Below are 21,756 nucleotides of genomic sequence, written 5' to 3'. Positions count from 1 at the left end.
AGATACCAAGACTATTCTGTATTCATACTGTGAGACTAGCATATTCTCAGAAGATAAGATAGCTAAAAAAAAGTAAGAACATAAAATATCTAAGCAGCATAGTAAAAATTATTTAATTTAGATATAGTAGGTAGCAAAGAATAAGAATTTCCATTGTTTTCATTATAAGAAATATTTTAAAACTTAATAAAGGATGATAAAGAAACAACATATAAATATTGTGGGGATCAGCTACACTTTTGTCAGAGAATAATTTTTGCCTTAAGTGCATATATTTATATTGAAACAAGTAGAAAAATCATTGACAAAATATTCCATCTCAAAATGCCAGGAAAAAATAAAATCAAGTGTAAAAACACAGAATAAGGAAATAATAAAAAAAAGAACATACATTAATAAAACAGAAGTTAAATGCATGCTATAATAAAATTGAAACAAATTAATTTAGATAATTCCCCCAAAACAATGATGAAGAAAGTTAATTAAAAAACACAAAAATATTTTCTATTTCAGTGATGAAAAAGGAAACATCCCTAAAACATTTAATAAGAGAATATTTAAATAATTAAGGTTCAATACATTTTATCATTTTGAGTAAATGGAAATTTATTTCTCAAAATTATAAAAACTGTCACACACAGATATGGAAATCTAAGTGGCTCTAAACATTTTTAAAGACTCTATCAGTTTAAGAGTACAGGGCATAATTGATTGTGCTACACTTTAAATACACATTTATTGAGAAGAAAAATAATAATAAACATACCTTGTAAAAGCAGAACAAAACATTAAATAAACATTTTCCATCAGAAATTTTTTGAGATGTTTTTCTCAATCGTGTCTTTATGAATGAAATTTCTTTTGAAATGGAAGTGAAAGAGATATAAACAATGTGATAGCATTTCTGGAAGGAAAAAGAAACCATCCTTTCTCATGGCTAAGTGTAACTTCTGTTTCTATATTAAGAAATGCAAAAGTTCATAGCTGACGCGTATTCACTTTAATACATTTATATGAACATCTACAAGCTGCTCAGCCTCCAATTACTTTTTTATTGCTTTATAAGGAAAGTGCTATATTCTGAAAGACTTATGCCCTATATTAAACTGTATTTTCTGTTTTACAAGGAAAATTAATCCTCAAAGTTATAGTACAGAACGACTAATATGGCTTAAATAAATGACACCAACTTGAGAAACACAGCTTTGTCATTGTATGTAAAAGGGCACTCTTTTCAAGAACCAGAATCAGTTAAGATACAGAAGAAAATAACAAATAATATCTTCATGGCAAAAAATGTTTTTCCAAATATTAATATATTACTTCAAAAGTTTGAATTCAGCTATATAGAATTGACTAAGTTCAACAATTATCATTCAGAATTACTCTAGCTTTACTCACTTTGTAGTGAAATATAAAATATATTTTACTGCTTATAGAAAAGTTCACACTATCTTGACTAAATTCATCAAGATATATGATTTATACCATCTAAGAGATATTATTTCAAATGTATTTTATCAAGTGTGTTTATGATACATAGTATTAAAATATTACCAAACTCTTTTATTCTAAAACTGTTTCAAAATAGGAAAAAAATCTAATCTAGAGACAAAATTTATTCTTTTCAAAATGAAGTAATTACAAACATTCTGCCTATTTCTATATAATGACAACAGATAATGTTTTAATTTTACATTACATATTGAAGGTAGTTACCATTCTTAATATACATGTTTAAAACAGTTATCAAACATAGCTAAATTAAGAGAATAAATGCTGTAACTACAAAAGTAACTCTGTGCCCCTCTCCTGAATACTAAGATCATATCAAATGGGAAAACAGCACTGATGAGCAGATATTTTAATACAGTTATGTTCATATGCTATTTTAATATAAGAGCTAAGTTCTAATATAACTGTTTGATCTCTTAATTTACATAAGTCCATTGATGACAACATTATTTGAACTTCATTTTAAATACGGATTTTGTTGTTTCTGTGAGGGTTTCTGCATAGTTACATTTTGATAAATCCCAAGGTATATCTTTATATTTTTTTAATTGCCAAAACAAAAAAAAAACCAATAACAAAAGTAGGTTGGGTTGTAAAAACAGTAAGTGGAAGATTATATATATAAATTATAACAGATATATCTATACAAATATGTATCTGTATATATATATTTGTATATGTGTATATTTATGGCTGATGAGTCTATTTAATGATATCCTACAAAGCTTTGGATGCTACTTGATTCTTGTTCTTTATCATAATGTATTTTCTACCCTCATGAGCTCTCAGCAGACATCTAGTAATTACAGGAGAGTTGTGTGAATGTATATGGACCAGTAGAAAGAACACAGGCTATGAAATAGTCAAAATGGATGTCTCTCCTTCTAGCAGAGATAATTCCTTTAATAACATAAAAAATCTGTTAATAGTTGTATTTGTTTTTCTTTTACCAAACATAGTTTCTGATAATTTTTAAGCATTTGTCAAATGTATGTTTATACACTAAGGAGAAAGTGAATGAATAAATAAATACATGTGTTCACTACTACGGAATTAGACTTTAACAACATATATATGGTTTTGGCACATGTGTTTTTGTTTTTGCTGATGCTGATGCTGTTTTTAAAATGACTGCATGCATTCACTGATCCTATCTTAATATTTAATGATTTATCTATTATTTTTTGGGAACTGATGGAGATGATGCAGGTGGTAGCTTACAATTATAGCAATGATGATGATAATGATGATGAGATAACACATTGTCTTTCTAGTCAATGAACTTCTGGTACAGAAGTTACAACAAATGCAGAAAGAAGATTAATTAGCAGTATAGCCTAAGAAATGCATCGTTAACATCTAGAAGTAGTTGCATCTCTCTCTCTCTCTGTCTCCAGATATCAACAATAGTTACAAAAGTCTCCCTGAATGAAATGATCAACAAACTTAGTCTTGAAAACAAATTTTTAGTTTTTCAGTGGTTGGGGTTCAGGGGGGTTGGGAGTAGGAGATAAAACTAAAAATGTATGCTAGGGTCAGTTACACACACACATTCACACATGCACACACACACCCTTAGGATGCTTCCATGCCTTTGTTATTGTCAACAATGCTGCAAGGAACATGGGCATGCAGATATCTCTTTGGCATAGTGATTTCATTTCCTTTGGAAACCCAGAAGTAGAATTGCTGGATTGTATGGTAGTTCTATTTTTAATTTTTTGAAGACCTTCCACACTGTTTTCCACTGTGGCTATACCAATTGACATCCCCATAAACAGTGCATAAGGGTTCCCTTCTCTCCACATTGTCATCAGTGTTTGTTATTTCTTTTTGATGATAGCCATTCTAACAGGTGTGAAGTACTATCTCATTGTGTTTTTGCTTTGTATTTCCCCAAATTATAGTGATGACAAGTACCTCTTCATGGGCCTGTTGGCCATTTGAATCTTTTTGGAAAAATGTCTATTCAGGTCCTTTGCCCATTTTTAAATTGGGTTATTTGTTTTTTGTTTGTTTGGAGTTTGTTTGCGATTGAGTTGTATGAATTCTTTATATATTTTGGATATTAATCCTTTAGTGGATATAGGATTTGCAAATATTTTCTTCTGTTCCATAGGTTGCTTTCTCACTTTGTTGATTTTTCTTTTGCTGTGCAGAAGTTTTTCAGTTTGATGTAATCCCATTTGTTGATTTTTTATTTAGTTTCTTGTGGTTTAAGTGTCATATCCAAAAAAATCATCGCCAAGACCCACATCAATAAGCTTTTTCCCTATGTTTTCTTCTAGGATTTAGATAGTTTCAGGTCTCACATTTAAGTCTTTCATATATTTTGAGCTAACTTTAATGAGTGCTGTAAGATAGGAGTGTAGTTTCATTTCTTTTAAATGTGAATATCCAATTTCCCATTTCCCCAGCACCATTTATTAGAGAGACTATCTTTTTGTTGTTGAGTATTCTTGACTCCCTTGACAAATAAGAATTGACAGTATATGCATGGGTTTATTAAGTTTATTTTATAAAATTTTGTGTGATAAAAACTAGATAATAGAAATTGGGGACAAATAAATGTATGGCTTATAGCTGATGATGATAATATTTCTTGTTTGAATTAGAAAGTTATCATTATTTTTATAAAATTTTGGTATGTAATGTACAAAACTAATTCCATGCCCTTGAACAATGGGCAGTATGCAATATGTTATCAAAAACATTATTTTTTAATTCCCACAAATGATATCCACCTCTTTTAATTTAAAGATTTATTTGCTGAACAAATGAGAAATCATCATTAATAATTCTACTGATAATCTAAACCCTCTGAATTGAAGGGGGCACTGACCTCAATCACTATCTGCTTATAGGAGGTAGAAAATATCATCTATTAACACCATAAAGGGATTTTTACTCTTGTGGAATTTAAGAAAAATCTTTGGCAGCACTCATCTGAAACACCTGCATTTGATTATGTGCTGAAAATATATTTTTCTGTAAGTTCACAAAGACTTTATCTTATACTTTATGATATATTATTAAAATTACCTATCCCTCTTTAAACCAGTTAAATTATTTTAAAAATTAGGTTATAGTCAACATCTATTTTTCAAAAAAATACTCAGTAGAGCACAGCTTTCCATAGTAAGTAATATTATTTTACTATTGCTTTATCTAAAATCAAGAAATTATGCTAATAAAGGAAGCAGGAACTTATAATTCTCCTCAAGAGTATTCAAGGTATTTTAGCATGATGATTTGGTCTATTTCACAGATTTTGTCTGAATTCCTAAAGAAAAGTAATCTTTTTTAAAAAATTTTTACAAAGTCCTCTAACTATATAGACATATCTATTCAAGACATTTTAAAATTTGTTGTAGAATATGTCTTACTATCTTAAGGACCAAATATCAATATATGCCATGGTGATTTAGAACTGGAGAAGAAAGATTAAGATACATAATTGTAACATTAGTAATTTAAGTTTTAAAAAAAATCTACTTATGGTAGCACATGAATTCAAGAAATGCTAATTTTAAGGTAACGAAGCTATAATAAATTTGTTCAAAATCAATTTTGGATTAACTAAATATAAACTAAAGTTGAAGATGGTATTTTCTCTGATCTTCAAAGAGAACATGAATTAATTTTAACATAAATTTAGCAGATAAATTACGAGTGCCCACAGAAAAGCTCTGTGGTGTTTATTATAAAGTTGTGTTTTCATCAAGTCTGAGAATTTCAGTAGGTCCTTGTCTTACTTAAAATGAACAAAATAAATTATATAAATAATGAAAATATTACATGATAATTTGTACAACTATATCATAATGAAATACTTGAAAATGCAATTCCTTTCTTAAAGTGCGTATTTGAAAAGAAATTACCATAATGACTTGTTTTGCTTATCTATGTTATGATATGCATATAGGGAAAGTATTATTCACTGGATAAATTGCCATTACTATGAATAGATGATGATTTACATATATTTAGAAACACCAAATATTATATTAAAGTCAAATGTATGGCATATTTTTAGTTCCTAAAAATAATGTTTCTGCCATTAAAATATGCTAAAGGTAGAAATAAAATTCACAGTATTGAAGATCATGGTTTGGAATTGCAATTAACATAGAAATAAATAAATATCTCTGCTCATTCCCCCTAGATAATAATAAAAGGGATAAAAGAAAAAAACAGAAAAGAAACCTATGTCTCCTATGAGGCAGGGAAACAGAATTCTGACAAGAGGCTATATATGAAGAAGAAATGTTAAGTAATGTGAAATAAAGTCCCAGGAACAGGCAGATTACACAGGAAGGAAGTATTTATGTGGAAATCTTGGACACAAACAAAAATAGTAAAAACAGATAAAATTTAAAACTCAGAAAAATTATACTATGAAACAGATATAAATTATAAACAATGGAGTGACATCATGGACTCCATAAAAATTTAAAACTTTTGTGCATCACAAAATATTATCAAGAAACTAAAAAGACAACTTACAGAATAGGAAAACATTTACAAATCAAATATCTGATGAAAGTTTAATATAAAGTATTACAAGTCATCAACAAAAAGACAAATAACCCAATTAAAAAGTTACAAAAGACTTGAATAGACATTTCTCAAAGAAGATATACAAAAGACCAACAAGTATATGCAAAGATGTTCAGCATTTTTGGCTATTAATGAAATACAAATCAAAAATGAGATACCACTTCAGGCTCACTAGAGTGGCTACAATAAATATAAAGGAAAATAGCAGTGGTGTGTCTGCACCTTTCACCCTCCTACTCATTTAATTAAAACAATCATTATCAGTCCTCACTCTCTTTCTATTCAGTTCACAGATTTTCAAGTTTCAGTGCTCCATGACTCCACAATCACCTGTTGACAAATTACCTGTCTAATCTTGGAATTTATGACTCATATCTGTGGTCTGTACATTTGCTCAAGGAAACCTACAGTCTGCATAATCCAGCCACTTAACCACAGGAGCCCTTAGATTTCACTAACTCGTCCTCTTGTGGTCATTAGTCACCCACTGACAATGTACCCATCTATTTATTGATTCTTTTGAACCCAATCTTCCATTGTCATGGTGGCCCATTCAATTCCTTCAGCCATGCAATGGCATAGAAAACCACGCCACATGAGCAGCCACTCTGTGTGTCCTATGAATGTCATCAGCAGGTATCATAAGGGGTAACCAGGCTGTTACTCATCAGCAAAGAATCAGCAGGTAAACTGACACCATTCTCTCAACATCCTGTTGAGAAATATGCTTGGACTGGGACACATCTGTGTACACTGTGGATCTGGAGTCCAATAGAGAGCCATCCCTCTGTGACTCTTTCATTTTATAAAGCGTTCTTGAGAGGTGGTGGTTGGGTTATGGGGAGACACTTGTTTGGGATTAAGCACCAAGCAATCCGAGATAAGAAATGTTCAGAACAAAGAAAACTTTATTTTGGTGCCATGGGAAGTTGTGTCTAGGCAGGATTTGTAAGTGGGGAATTGAAAATTTTGTTGGTAGACAAACAGATGGTTGGTTCTGCCAAAAATTATATTTTTTTCCAAATATTCATCGCAGTATGTGAACTTGGTTTATTATTATTGTATTAAAATAACTATGTATTTTAAGAATACATCAAAATGTTTATTATTTTTTAACTTCAGAAATTTTATTGAGTTTGAATTGCCTTTATGCTCTATAAATATCCACAATTCAGTAAAGGATTATAGACACTGAGAAGGTACATTTAAAATAAAAAGAATGAATTAAATTACTGTACTTTTTAAGTACAGATTATAATTGAATGCACTTCCATATTATCAGCTTAAGCTCTGAGGCCTGATTATTCACAGGGTCTCCAATTTTTCACTTTATTTCTGTTCAATGAATCGGGAAACAGCATTGTAATGCAATGAGTCTAAATTCTTTTGCTTTTTGAACCATTTAAATGAGTGAAGGTATATTTATGCTAGCTATTTCTGTTGCATAAAGGCAGTGCTTTTGATAAGATATTGTAACTTATTCATGTTAATTATAAATGTCATACAATAAAACATGTAATTTAGAGGCCAAGAGCCTAAGAACTAAGTCCTATTCATATGTAGGAAAATCTGTATCACTATCTTCCAGAGATAATATTGAAAATAAACCCAAGTTCAAACTGTGACTCTAACATTTACCCTTCTTTGGAACAATTTTCTACATCTCTAAATTTTGTCTTTTAGACTAGCAGCATGATTTTTATTGTACTGTGTCATTAATGGTTCTCCAGAGAAACAGAACCAATAGGTTGTGTACATATAGAGAAAGAGAAATTTAAGAAATTGCTCATATGATTGGGAAGGCTATCAAGTCCAAAATCTGTCACGTGGGCCAGCAGGCTGGAGATCCAGGGAAGAGTTAATGTTACAGCTTGAGTCCAAAGGCAGTCTGGAGGCAGAATTCCCTCTTCCTTGAAGGATCTCAGTCTGTTTTCTGTTAAGGGTTTCAACTGATTGGAGGAAGCCCACTCACATTATGGAGGGGAATCTGTTTTACTTAAAGTTGCCTGATATAAAAGTTAATCTCATCTTAAAAATTCCTTCAGAATAACATCCAGACTGGTGTCTGACTAAATGTCTGTGTACCAAGGCTCAGCAAGTTGACACATACAATTAACTATCACATATCCCTAATAATAAAGTAAGGTGGACTAATACATTCCTGATTTTCTTCCTTAGACCTTTAGTAGGCAGAGTTTCATGGGGATTCATAAACTTACAGATGACCCAGTTAGAGTTGATAGTGCCTTTGGTTGTATATGCTCAAAATAAGTCAGAGAGCAACAGAAGGCACGAATGGCAAGCATGTCTGTTGAAAAAGAAAAGAAAAAGGGAAAAAATTCAGAAATTACCAGGAAGGAAGAATTGTTAGAAATATGAGAGGGAATATGCCCATATTAGGGAATCAAACTGTGCCAACAAAATTTGATCTTAGACAAAGTATGCATGATCAACTTTTATCTATCTTCCTTTTTTTTATACTTCTGTATTATTTACATTTTCCTAGCATAGAAATAACTTTCAAGCCTTTGTGGAGTTTTTTGGATACATGAAAGGTTGATATCAAATGAATTAAAACTCTAGTGATTAGGTACTTCTGTATTTTAATAACCATATCAACTTTAAACAGATGCTAACATCTGTTTTTAAAGCTGCCAGGAAAATTTAAACTAGATTTAGGCTATAAACAGAGAACAGCTTGTTTCTCCTTAAAGAGAAGGATAAACTAATCATGTAGGTAAAATAATTTAGAATAATTTGCCAGTGTTCTTCCAATTGGATGACTGTCAATCAAAATTGACTGTAGATATTCCATAATGTGAAAAATTTTTAGTTCATTTTATGCTCATTTGTTTTAAACATTTTGCCTTTAGCTGTGAATGTTCTTAAAAACCTTTACATTCCATGTACTTATATGCTATACAAAATAGGGGGAAAGAAAACAACAATAAAGATGAAGATATGATACCCAGTAAAAATGTAATGAATCTGGAAGAGAAATAAAGGGAAGATTCATAAAAAATGTAAGGCCACACAGAGAAACACATAAGAGATCAACCCGTGAAGACAACAGAAAGACATAGTAATATAGAAGAAAAGACCAACAAAAATAGAATAGAGTAACTGATAGACTATTTTTACAAATCTTCAGAATTCTATCAAAGAATCAAAGATAAATTAGGAATAAACATATACTATATTAAGTACATGACCACATAGGGCAATGATTCACTGCAAAATTGTATAAGAAAATGAATGTGATATTACTTCATTTAGCAATAAGTATCATTTAAAATTACAATTGAATAATAAAGATTAATATAATCAAAAGCTGTTATAATTATAAAATTATATTGGGAGAATGGAGGAAAGAGGATTATTCATGTTTTTATTGAGGAATATAAAAAAGAGTAAAATCCAAATTGACTATTGGAGAGATTCCATGGATAACATATATATCAAAAGAAAAATAAGAAATAATTAAGTAAATAGTTGGTTAAAAGCAGGTAAATAGCAGAAGGCAGGGAGGTAGAGATGTTATAGGACACCTCCCTTTCCTAGAAGTCTAGTATCGGAGCATGAAATTCCACCAGACGGTTCCACATTCAGTTTTAGAGAAAGAACTCCAGAAGCTCCCATTTGGACTGACACATGGGCAGTGCTCTTTTTATCACTTCAAATCAATCTTTTCTAAGTTGGCTTTATTTTTCATGTTTATCCCACAATCTTAATGTCTAAAATTATGTAAGTTCTCCAGAATCTTGTCTGTGTGTCACAGATAAATTGTGGTCTTACAGGTGAGTTACAATTGAAGCTTTTCCAATTTGTCTTTTAATTAGCTCTTTGGTAATTAGAGTAACAGTCAGAGATCTTTTTTAGAGGCGTTACAAATCATTCTGTCTTTAGAGCTGATGTCTAGAGAAGAGTAAAGGCAAAACTTCAGATTGGAGAATTGTAGCCTTCTCGTCCCTATGCTATCTGGTTACTTTATATGGCTTCTTGCATTTTTCAGTACATCTCTTTATATCAGATTTATCTGGTATTTTAACTTTATCTGGCATCTTGTATTGAAAGCTAATAATCTCTTTATATCAAATTTTTGATCTTTAGATTTTTTCTCTATTTTATAGAATATGAAAACTAGTATATACTAAATTCATGTTTATAAATATAATAAATTATTTATATATTTTGTATAAGATAGCTTTGAGATAATAGATTCTAAAAGCTAATATTTTCAAAGATGTCTAGAGATATTTCTTTTTAAATTTTTAATGGTTATTGAGTGATTATTTCTTAAAATTCATATGGAACTTTTTCTAAAACGAAAAGAAAGGTAGTTACTAATTTAGGACAGTTTTAAAAGCTGTGGCCAACAATCAACCATATGCTGTGATGTCTATTTGCTTATGATGAATTTGACTTATTGCCCTCCTTAGAGTTAACATTATGCTTATAAAATTTAAGTTAGGAACTATAAACTATATACACCTTGCCAAGTATCAGATTTTATTACCTGGTACAAGGGTTATCATCTAGATGGAAGTAGAATTTTATTTCAGTCATTCACTATATGGAAAGACTCTTGGCTCATTCCATGTAGAATGAAAAAAAAATTTTTCCCTAAAATTTCGGTGTGCCGTGACAAATTACAGCATATTTTAAAATTCCATACAGATCAGCAAGTATAAAAAGAGAAAGCAGGAATGGGAACAATGTTTTACCCACCATGTTTCAACAAAATAATTATCTATTCACAGAAGGAGAAGCCTCACATTTTTACCTAATAGCCTATCGGAGTACTGAATTTACTCATAACCTTATCATGCTGACTATGCTAGAATGTTTGTGGAAGCTCTTGCCTAAATAGTAGGAGAGAGTCCTTTCTCCATGCCAGACAATAAATAGAACGATTCATTTTATGATTGAAGGATTTGAACCTCAGTCAGACAGACACAATTCATATGATTTGTATAAAAAATTCTTTTCCCTTTTGTCATTTCACTTAAGATAGTGCTGGCTCAGACTTACGCTGTTTTTCTTTCCTTTAGTTGTTTCACGTATCTGAGCCATGACAATCCCTTCTGTTAACAGTGGCAGACAAAAAGGGATTCATTCATTGTGATATTCCATGGAGGTGTTCTTTCTACTTTGATTGGTAGAAGCAGAAGAAACCACTCAGATTAGTATTTTTAAGAAAAAATTGGCTTACTAGATTTGCATAAAATGGTAACATTCAATGAGAATGTTGTGTGTGCTGTTGATATTAAATAGGGTATACTCCCATCTAGCTACCTTTTCCCCCTGATTCTTGCTTGACACTCATTTGGTGGGTCTGCTTCTGCTTTCCAATATGTCTGTCTCTAAAAATAGTCTCAAATAAAATTACTAGGAAGAAAATAGACTTTTGAGTAGATCTTATATTTTTTGCCCAAATTTAAACTGTAAAGTTGTATTCATAATGGGGTACACAAGTTATTTAGTTTATCAAAAATAAGGCCAAATTATTTAATTACAAAGTTTAAATCATCAACAGGAAAAAATGTAGTTTAAACTAACAAGCTTTCATTTTCATCATCATAATCTTCTGAAGTTCTTCTGTTGAAACGAGTCCATTAGGTATCTGAAATCCACACATGTCCCAAAGGCCTTCTTTACTGTATAATCCCCTGGTGACATGAATGAGATCACCTAGTCTAAGAATCAGCATTTTTCAGAGATGTGGATTTAAGAGCCCTCATTCACGTTCACAGTTACTCCGGTAGTGATGTAGAAGAGCACATGTGATGAAGACATCCCTGATCCACAGAAGCATGTCTATTTGAACTTTATAAGCATTGATTTTTTTCTTATTTCTATATCAAACCTCTTACAGTATCATTTTTCTAGTCCATTAATATATTGACATAGCTTTAAATTACATGATATATCTCACCCTGATGAGTATAAACTGTATTACTCATGCCTTATTTCCCTTCCATTTCTAATGCCCCCTCTATTTTGTTTTACCTTATGCCCTCACTCTCCTCCTGATTTCTCAGGGTTCCGTCTTCCCTAACACCAACAAATTGTATTACCTCCAGTGATCATTTCTAAGGACACAAATGATTGTGTCCACAATTTCACCTCTCAGAAATATTTAGTGGGCTTTTTATACTCTATTAAAGAAAAAAAATCCTACTCTTCTCACCATAAAATGTATGCTTTGTATTTTCTATGCCTCCATACTCCCTTCAGTCAAATCCGCTTCTCAAGAATCGACTCTCACATATGTTATTGAGTGGACACGGAACAAAGGGATTCCTACAGGGCTGGTGCTTCTCTACCAGGAATTTGTATTTTGGTCACAGTATTTTGAGCCAGTGTCATGAATATTCAACCTCAGAAGGCATATAGAAAACTGGAGTAGGCATTTTCCATTGTTTATGTAGAGAAACATTGAACCATTAAGTAATATTTATTGAGCTGACAGTATGTGCCAAACACTTTAAATGATATTTAATACAATGGTGCCCTCAAAATAGTTTCTCTCTTTTTAATCCAGTGTGGACATCCACTCTTTCAGCAGAGGGAAGAATGAAGTAATGACTAAGAGAGAAGAAAAAGTGACAGTGTTGTTAAGCAGGTGGAAAACTGTAGCTGGTTCTTTAGTTTCTGGTTGCTTTCCAGTTCATGTCCCAGTCTCTCGTTGAGTCTAGATTAACTTGTTTCCTTTATTTTTTGGTGAGATTTCAGAATCCCCTTTCACAGATGAGTCCATTGTCCATTTATCCAAAATAGGAGATGCAAGGTATTTCCAGTTTCTCATACATTGTTGTTTCCCTAATGCAGTGCACCTGCACTATTACAGCCAATGATGGGATATGAGTTGAACAGCTTTTTGACTTTAGGGCATTTGAATGTCCACTCATTTAAGAGTACATTATTTTGCAGCCAACTTTGATTTATGTCTCACAGTGTGCTACCTAATCAGCCAGCCTCATGCCATAAACTCCAAGCCTTGAGTTATATTTCCCTCTTAAAATATTCTATTCCTTGGCAACCTGCTTCCTCTTTTCAGGTGCAAACATTTAAATGTAACTAATTAGCCATAAGAGAATATTAGAGAGTTACGGTGTTGAGACATAGAGACACTTAACGATTTGGGGGATAAACACAAGGGATAGTAAACCTATGAAATTAAATACATCTTGGTAAAAAGTGAGTAAGTCTTGATGATCAGAGATCATAAGCCTAACAAAGATACTCTCTTATTTAACTTTTTAAAAAATTTGTTTTCTTACAACCAAATGATTCCTGACTACAGTGATATTTTTCATTGTCACCTTATTACTGTTAAGATAATATATGTACTCCATAAAACAAATTAGGAGCACCACAGTACTTACCTCTCTGATACTACATCCCCACAGAGATGCTCACTCACTATCTGTCCCTTTTCACTAACACAAATCCTACCTACATTGAAATTAGCTCATTTTCCTAGTCACTGAGTTCACCTACGATGCATGTTTTATCTGTTTCTGCTTGTTGACTGTGCTTTAATAGGATAACTTCTACTACTCATTTAATATATGGGTCTCATATTCTCCAGTTGCCTTCTTTGACTACACGGTTCTCTCCAATTTAAGTTCATAAATTTTTCTTACATGTCCCTCTTATGTACAGTTTATATTGCCCTCACCATACTTATATCATAACATTAATAAAATATTGAATAGATTCCTTAATTTTTTTGCCCATTTCTGTCACTAGACTGGGGTGGTATGAAAAATGAATTCTATTCATTCTTGCATTATCTGTATAAAGTACATTTGGCAGATATTAAACATTTGGTAACTATTTGTTGAATGAAAGAATGTTCTGCCTCAGTTATATTGCTCTAGATAAAGTCATTGCACCCTTTTATCACCAAGTTCTAAATTGCTACCTTCAGTATTAACATTGCCCTGGATTTGAATTTCAGCATAGCAACTCACTGTAGGACTTTAGGCAAGCTTTTAATACCAATGAATCATAGCTTTATCATCTGTAAATATAAATAGCCAGTTTCTATTCTTTCATATTGTGAAAATGTGACCAAGCTACCAAAGATGGATAGGAGAGTGGAGGGAGGGGACAGCAAATGTAAAGTACATAATGTAAAACTGAAAAGTAGCTGAAATACTATGCTAATTCCTATGTGGAGAGCCTTATTTTATAAGATGTATAGTTATAATACAGTGATGCAGAAGACGAAGGATACTGATGGATGGAAAGAGACTATATAAGGGAGTAAACAGTAGAACAACGTTAACTTTACTTTTTCCCGTGTCTTTGTCCCACGCTGTCTTTATTACTTCCTTGTGATGCTCTTACTGCTTATTGTATTCTTCACTTTGCTGACTTCCTCTAGGCGTGGCTAGTACTAGGTCTTTGTATAAACTGAGTTTTTTTCATTTTCCTTTGTTGTATCTGCATATTCATCTTTAATTTCTTTGTCTTCCTCTTACACTTTCTGTTTTCTAAGTTGTTAAGAATCAACTTAAGCATTATTATTAGTATGCATAAAATAAAATATGGAAAAGAATATTATGGTGAAAACATCTGTTTGCATACCACAATTCCCAAAGAATTTTCTTTCATCCCTATATATTTAAAAGTTCAAGTATTTCATTTCCATAAATAAAGAATGGTTTATAGTTCATTAACCCCAAAAAGCTAGAATTATTTCAAAATAAAATCTGTAAGAATATTTAACATTTTTAATAGTCTAAACTTTGGGTACACAAAAGTTGTTACTGCATTTTTTTCTTATTTCCAAGAGGGAGAAGGCTAATGGTCTACAACAAAATAATTTTACCAATTTGGTGTTAAAAGAGTTAATATAGGTTTTAAATGATCATTTAGCATATAAAAGGATGTTTAACTTTATTAATAATCAAAAAATACAAATTAAAATCACAAGGGGTGTCTGTAGTACTGATCCTGCCTGTAAATGTCAGTACTAAATATTTGGTAGCTGTCATTATTTCCATGTCTACAACTTCATTCAGAGTCCATATTGCTTACCAATTTCTTCACTTCCTAAGAAACCAAACAATGTTTTCTTTACTGAGGCTTCTCCAGATTATCCTTACATCTTTATTTATCTTTATACTCCCTACTATTAATTTTAGATTATGTTATATGCCCTTCTTAGTTGGTAAAATCTTTATATATTTAGGACAACCTAGCTTATTTCCTTATACTAAACAAATGTTGCTTGAATGACTAAGTAGCTTATCCATTTTAGTTGGCATGATTAACATTTTGAGTTAATTATTCCTCTTTCCTCAAGAGCTAAATCTCTATTCCTTGCTAATGGTGTCCCCAACTCCCAACATGCCATTTAATTTTCTCCACATTTACACATAATAAACCTTCAATAAACCTCTTAGATTCTACTTACTGTTCCCACAGTGACATGCATAGTAGCTGAGCAGTAGGGGAAATATTTCTATAAATATAATCCAAAGGTAATGCATTCTTACCTTACAGATTTCAACCTTCTTTCACATTATCATATATTTAATCTCCACAGAAATAAATACTATTTTAAAAAAAGAAATATTATTGTTAACCTTATTCTGCAAAAGTGAAAAAGGGCAACCTTAGTTATTTAAAAGTTCAAAACACATACTTATCTTCAGACCATCCTCTACCTCTGTAATGTGTGTAAATCTATCCAATGTATTAACTCACATGCACATCTTTGAATCCTTTAGTCACTTATTTAGCTAAATCTTTACATCAAGAGAGCAAGTATGAATGATTGCTTCTCTGTTTTCTTTCAAATGATAACTATTTTTGATAATCTTTGTCAATATGAAAGTTTAACTGGGTTAAATTTCAATCTAAGTAATTAAGAGATATCACTTTGGAAATAATTAGAAGATAATTCATGCTAATTATAAAATCAAACCAGTGAAGCCTGTAACTTTATTATAGTGTCTAGTTTTATAACTAGATAAGGTGCTAATTATTTTAGGATGTAACAGCACTAGATCTGGTCAAAACTTCCTCAGTGATTACAGAATCTTATGAATAACAAGGTAATAAAATCCTTCAACTTTAGTGCAAATATGTGCTCTAAAAAAATATTCCAAGACTCAAATTGGAGTCTAGAAATAGATGAGTTAGTGTAATGCCAAAAGCGCATAAAGATAGATTCTGTAAATTTCCCACGAGAGATGATTCATTATTTGACGATGTTGATCAGGCAGATGTTACATTGGAGTTATTTCCTCTAGTTTCTCTCAATTATCCTTCACTTGCCATTATATGTGAGAAATACAGATTTTCTAGAATGATATTCCTGTCTAATGTTCATCTTTTGCTCTCAGTTCCTGTGGCTTTGAACATGTATGCATCTATTTTTGCAAGGAAATGATGGCATAATTAATTTTTGAATAGTAATGTTCTCTGAGTAACTATTATCTCTGAGTAATTATTCAGTAAATAACCATCTAGCATTATTCAGAACCGCATATATTTGCAAGTGGAATAGTTATACTTTAAAGTCTTGTCTGAGGCACATCAACACATTACGAGTGAATTATTTTATGTGTGTTTAGTCTATATTTGTTTACAATTTCAGCTTTTATTTCATTGTATTAAGGATATTTATCATGTTCATTATTACCCATGCCTAGGATTTTTTTTATTTCTGTGAAAAATGGTATTGAGATTTGGATATGAATAGCATTTAATCTGTTGATCGATTTGGATAGTGTGGAGATTTAAACAATACTAAGTTCTCCAATCAAGTGATGTCTTCCTATTTATTTATGTCTTCTTCAGTTTCTTTCATCTATATTTTGTAGTTTTGAGTGAACAAGTCTTTCACTTCTTGGTTAAGTTAATTCCTAAGGATCATATTCTTTTTGATTCCATTACAAATGAGGTTGTTTTCTTGATTTCCTTTTAGGTAGTTTATTGTTAGTCCACAGAAACACAACTGATTTCTAAAAATGAGCAAGATTTTGTATCTTGCAACTTGACTGAATTCATTGATCAAATAAAATAGTATTTTTGTGGGTTTTGTACATGTAAGAAAAAACATCCGCAAACGTATAATTTTACTTCTTCCTTCCCAATTTGGATGTCTTTTATTTCTTTTTTTTTACCTAATTCCTCTGGCTAGGACGTTCAGTACTATATTGATTAGAAGTGGTGAGAGATTAGAAGTTGCCTCGTTCGTGATCTTAGAGGGCATGTTTTCAGTTTTTCACCATTAAGTATGATGTTAGCTATGAACTTTTCATATATGACATGTTGACAGTTTTTCTTAAAAGTCTTGACTTTTGTCAAATGCATTCTCTGACTCTATCAAGATGATCATATGATTTTTATCCTTCATTCTGTTAATGTGGTATGTCATATTATTCAATTTGCCTATGTTGGACCATCCTTTTATCCCAGTGATAAATCCCACTTCATCATGATGTACAATTCTTTTAATGTGCTGTTGTATTTGATTTGCTAATTTAGAACCACAGAAGACTCCAAATAGCCAGAACATTCTTGAGAAAGAAGAACAGAGCTAGAGTCATCACATTTCCTGATTTCAAAATATACTACAAAGCTAGAATAATTAAAGCAATGTGTTATTGAGGTAAAAACAAACAAAATTACTCAGTAAAACAGAGAGTGCAGAAGTAAACCCATGAATATGGCCAACTGATCTTTAAGAAGAGTGCTGAGAATACACAATGTAGAAAGGCTATTCTTTTCAATAGCAGAGGGAAGACTGGATATCCACATACAAAAGAATGAAACTGGATGCTTATTTTACATCAAAAACTAAGATCAACTCAAGATGAATTAAAGACTTAAATGTAAGACATGAAAGTAAAATATTCCTAGAAGAAAACATTGGGGGAAAAGCTTCATGACGTTATTGACAACAGTTTCTTAGATGACACCAAAACATAAGCAACAAAAGCAAAAAAAAAGACAATTGGAACAATATACTTAAAAGCTTTTGCACAGCAAAAGAATCAATCAACAGAGTAAATAAAACCCTATGAAATGGAAGAAAATATTTGCATACCTTGTATGGAATTAATCTCTAAAATGCATAAGTTAACTCCTACAATTGAATAGCAGAAGAACCAACGACCCCGTTTAAACAACAGGGAAAAGATTTGAATAGACACTTCTCCAAAGAATACATACAAATGACCCCAGATACATGAAGCTGCACCAAACATGACTAGTCATTATGACTGCCAAACAGCTATTATCAAGCAAAAGAATAAAAAATAAAAAGTGTTGGTGAGAATGCAGAGATATTGGAATGTTTGTATGCTATTGGTGGAAACATGAAATGACACAGTTGCTATGGAAAAGAGTAGAGTTTCCTCAAAAATTAAAAGTAGAACTACCATATGATCCAGAAATCGCATTTCTGGGTGTATATCCAAAAGAATTGAAATCAGAATCTCTAAGCATTGTCTGCACTCCCATGTTCATTGCAGCATTATTCACAATAGCTAAGACATGAAAATAAACTAGATGTCATTAATGATGAATGGATAAAGTCTATGGGGTACACACATACAATGTAACATAATTTATTCTTAAAGAAAAAAAAGAAAATCCTGCCATATGTGATAACATGCATGAATCTGAAGGATATTATGCTAAGTGAAATAAGACTGTTACAAAAGGAAAAATGCTGAATAATTGCCCTTATATGAGGAATTTAAAACAGTCAAACTCAGAAACATAGTTGAATGGTGGTACACCAGGAATGGGGAAAGAAAGATAAGGGGAGTTGCTGTTCATTGGGTATGCAGGTACAGTTATGCAAGGTGAATAAATTCTAGATGTCTGCAATTAACAGTTTCTATTAAAAATTTAAAAATTTCAAGAGTAGATCTCATGTTAAGTGTTTTTTTCCCAATAATAGTAATATAATAAGTTGCCCACGCCTAGCCCAGAACTAATGTAGAAAGTTACTTATTGAAATTTTTGTATTTACTGAGTATGGTTTTAGCAGAGAGTTAGTGGTCTCTGATGCCACTAAACATAGGTATTCATCTTGAATTTCATATGTGCTAAAATATATCTCTTACGGAAATACCAATTAAAGCATATTTCAGAAAGGAACAGCAGGGTAGAAATTAGGCCAATCCTGATCTAGCTAAAGTTATAGAACAAAAACCAAACTGTAAATCAGGACATCTGTTTCCTAGAAGTAGCTGAAGCTAATTTCTGAAATAGGAATGCTCTGTGTTCTCACTTATACTTGAGGCTCTTGGCCCAACATATCTCCGATCATCTTTCCCATATGATTTTAGTTTTGTAGAATCTTGTGATTTTTCTTATCAACACAAAAGTTATTTTTAAAAAGCGATTTCGAATTGAATTTGCTGAACTTCATATTGATCATATGAGCAAATCTCTGTCATAAAGCAGTATGTTTAGACACTTTAGCTATTTCTCCACAGTAAGTCCTCCTTTGAAAGAGTATGAAGAGTATGGACTTTGAAGTATGAAAATGTGTTTAAACCATGGCTCTGCTGCATGTCTGACATTAAATTACATTAAACAACTTACCCTACTGAGACTAGCTTTTATCTCCAAAGTCAGAAAAAGAAGGGATAAATTTTAGAGGGATTGTGAAGAGTAGCAGTAATCTATATGAAATGAATATTATAATGCCTGACATAACATAAACTGTGGTGTTATAAACAATTATCAAAATTAATAATCTGTAGTAAATGTATAGAGGTGACTTGAAGATTGAACCCTTATAAAAACTAAAGTATTTGGTTTGGATAAAGAAACTCTATCTGAATAACCTTAAGAATTAATAGTTATTAGAATATCTATACAAGACAATTTTACCTATGTTATCGTATTCAGCAATCACGGTATGTTATGAGTAGCTATTTGGAATAAAATCAATAAAAACAGCAATTCACCATATACAGCTCATCTCCCTGGAGCATGTACTCCCCAACGGAATCTGTGTTTATTCACTATCTAGTCCCTTCAGGGAGCTGCTTTTTATGTTATGTTCGGAATTTATAGTTGTTATCTGCAGGAAGGTCTGCCTGATAAGACCTTACTCAGCTCTCACTGGGGGCAGAATTTCCACTGATCTATTCTTGAAATGTAAATTTGATCATCCTTAAAAACCACCAACGGCTTCACATTGTTCTTAGGATAAAGCTCAAAGTATTAGATCTTCCTGGCTCTTAATAATTCTAATACAGCAGAGGCTTTTGCTGCCCTCCCTGCAGCTCACTGTGACTCATTTACACTGGTCTTCTCTTTTCCTTTAATCTCCTTTCGTCTCTCTGACTACGGCTTTCACTTATGTAGTTCGATTTATACAAATTTCTTTCTTTTTCTTCTCCACCTAACTGCTATGTTGAAGTGCAATTTTCTCAAAAAGGCCAACACTGTCCTCCCGTTCAAGGTTAGAATTCATTCATAAGTTTTCTAAAAGCACTTTATAATTTTTCTTTAAAACTGTGGAATTACTTATGTAATCCGTTATAGCTACATGTTTAGGTGTGTGTTCAGTCATTGCAAGGAGCATATTTCTCATATGCAGTGGTTCTCACACAGTAAAAGTACAATAAATATTTGTGGAATGAATGGAGAGGTCAAGTTATTTTACCTTGTGAGTTTGTTTGTTTGCCTATTCATTTGGTTTGGTTTGGATTTATTTTCTATTTCAAAATCATTTTTACTACATTAACACACTTTAAAGAATTTTGAATTAAATGACTTATCAAAATTATCCTTCTAGCCACCTTCCCTCAGAAAGAGACTGAACTGTAATAAGGGCTTGGGGGATGCATTCTAGATTCTCACATTTTATTTTAATATTCAACTTTTGTGGAATCTTAGGGCAAAATTAAATAATTATTATTAGTATAATTTAAGTAAAATAGAGCTAACTCAAGTAACAGTAAATTTTAAGAATAAGAACATTTTTGGTTGAATATCCTATTTTTTTCAAGTTTCCGAATTTTCTAGAATGTTATAGCAAATTAATTTTCAATTAATTAACTCCACTTAGAGACTAAAGAAGATACATCCAAAAAATTAAAATGTACTATATAAATAGTACATTATATTTTTATAAAGTTGTGAAATCCCCTGATGAAATTGCCCAGATTCCATTACTAAGAGATCTTTGTATGTATTTCCTACAGAGCAACATAGACAGATCTCAGCAACATCTTTTCTATGTATTGACACATAACATATGTAAAATATATAAATTTAATTTTCCATTCTGTTTTTTGATAAAAACCATCCTCCTAGACTTTGCATTATGTGGAATTGGAATTTTGTGTCATGTTCCTCTGTTCCCATGGTACCTTCATCAGGCCGTTGGATGCATTATTGCCTTCTGCAGGGAATCAAATAGGAAGGTTATAAATAGGAAGTTCAGCTAAAGGTGGATGACAAGGAGGAGAACATTGCCATGGACATTCAGAGGAACAGGGAGGAGCAGGGGGGCTGAGGGAGAGCAAGGCAGTGAGAGAAAGGGGGGGGGGCGCTCCAAAGCCTCAGAATGTTTTTCCAATTTAACATCCTTTGAGATGATTGTGAGTTAGTTTCTCTTAGAGAAACAATAGTGGATTCATTATTACATTTTTGGAGGCCTCAACATGTCAATTAAAATATGCTTCC

This window comes from Camelus dromedarius, chromosome 3, assembly GCF_036321535.1.
Source record: "Camelus dromedarius isolate mCamDro1 chromosome 3, mCamDro1.pat, whole genome shotgun sequence".
In the NCBI taxonomy this organism is placed as follows: Eukaryota; Metazoa; Chordata; class Mammalia; order Artiodactyla; family Camelidae; genus Camelus; species Camelus dromedarius.
Note: the sequence above shows the minus strand (reverse complement) of the source record.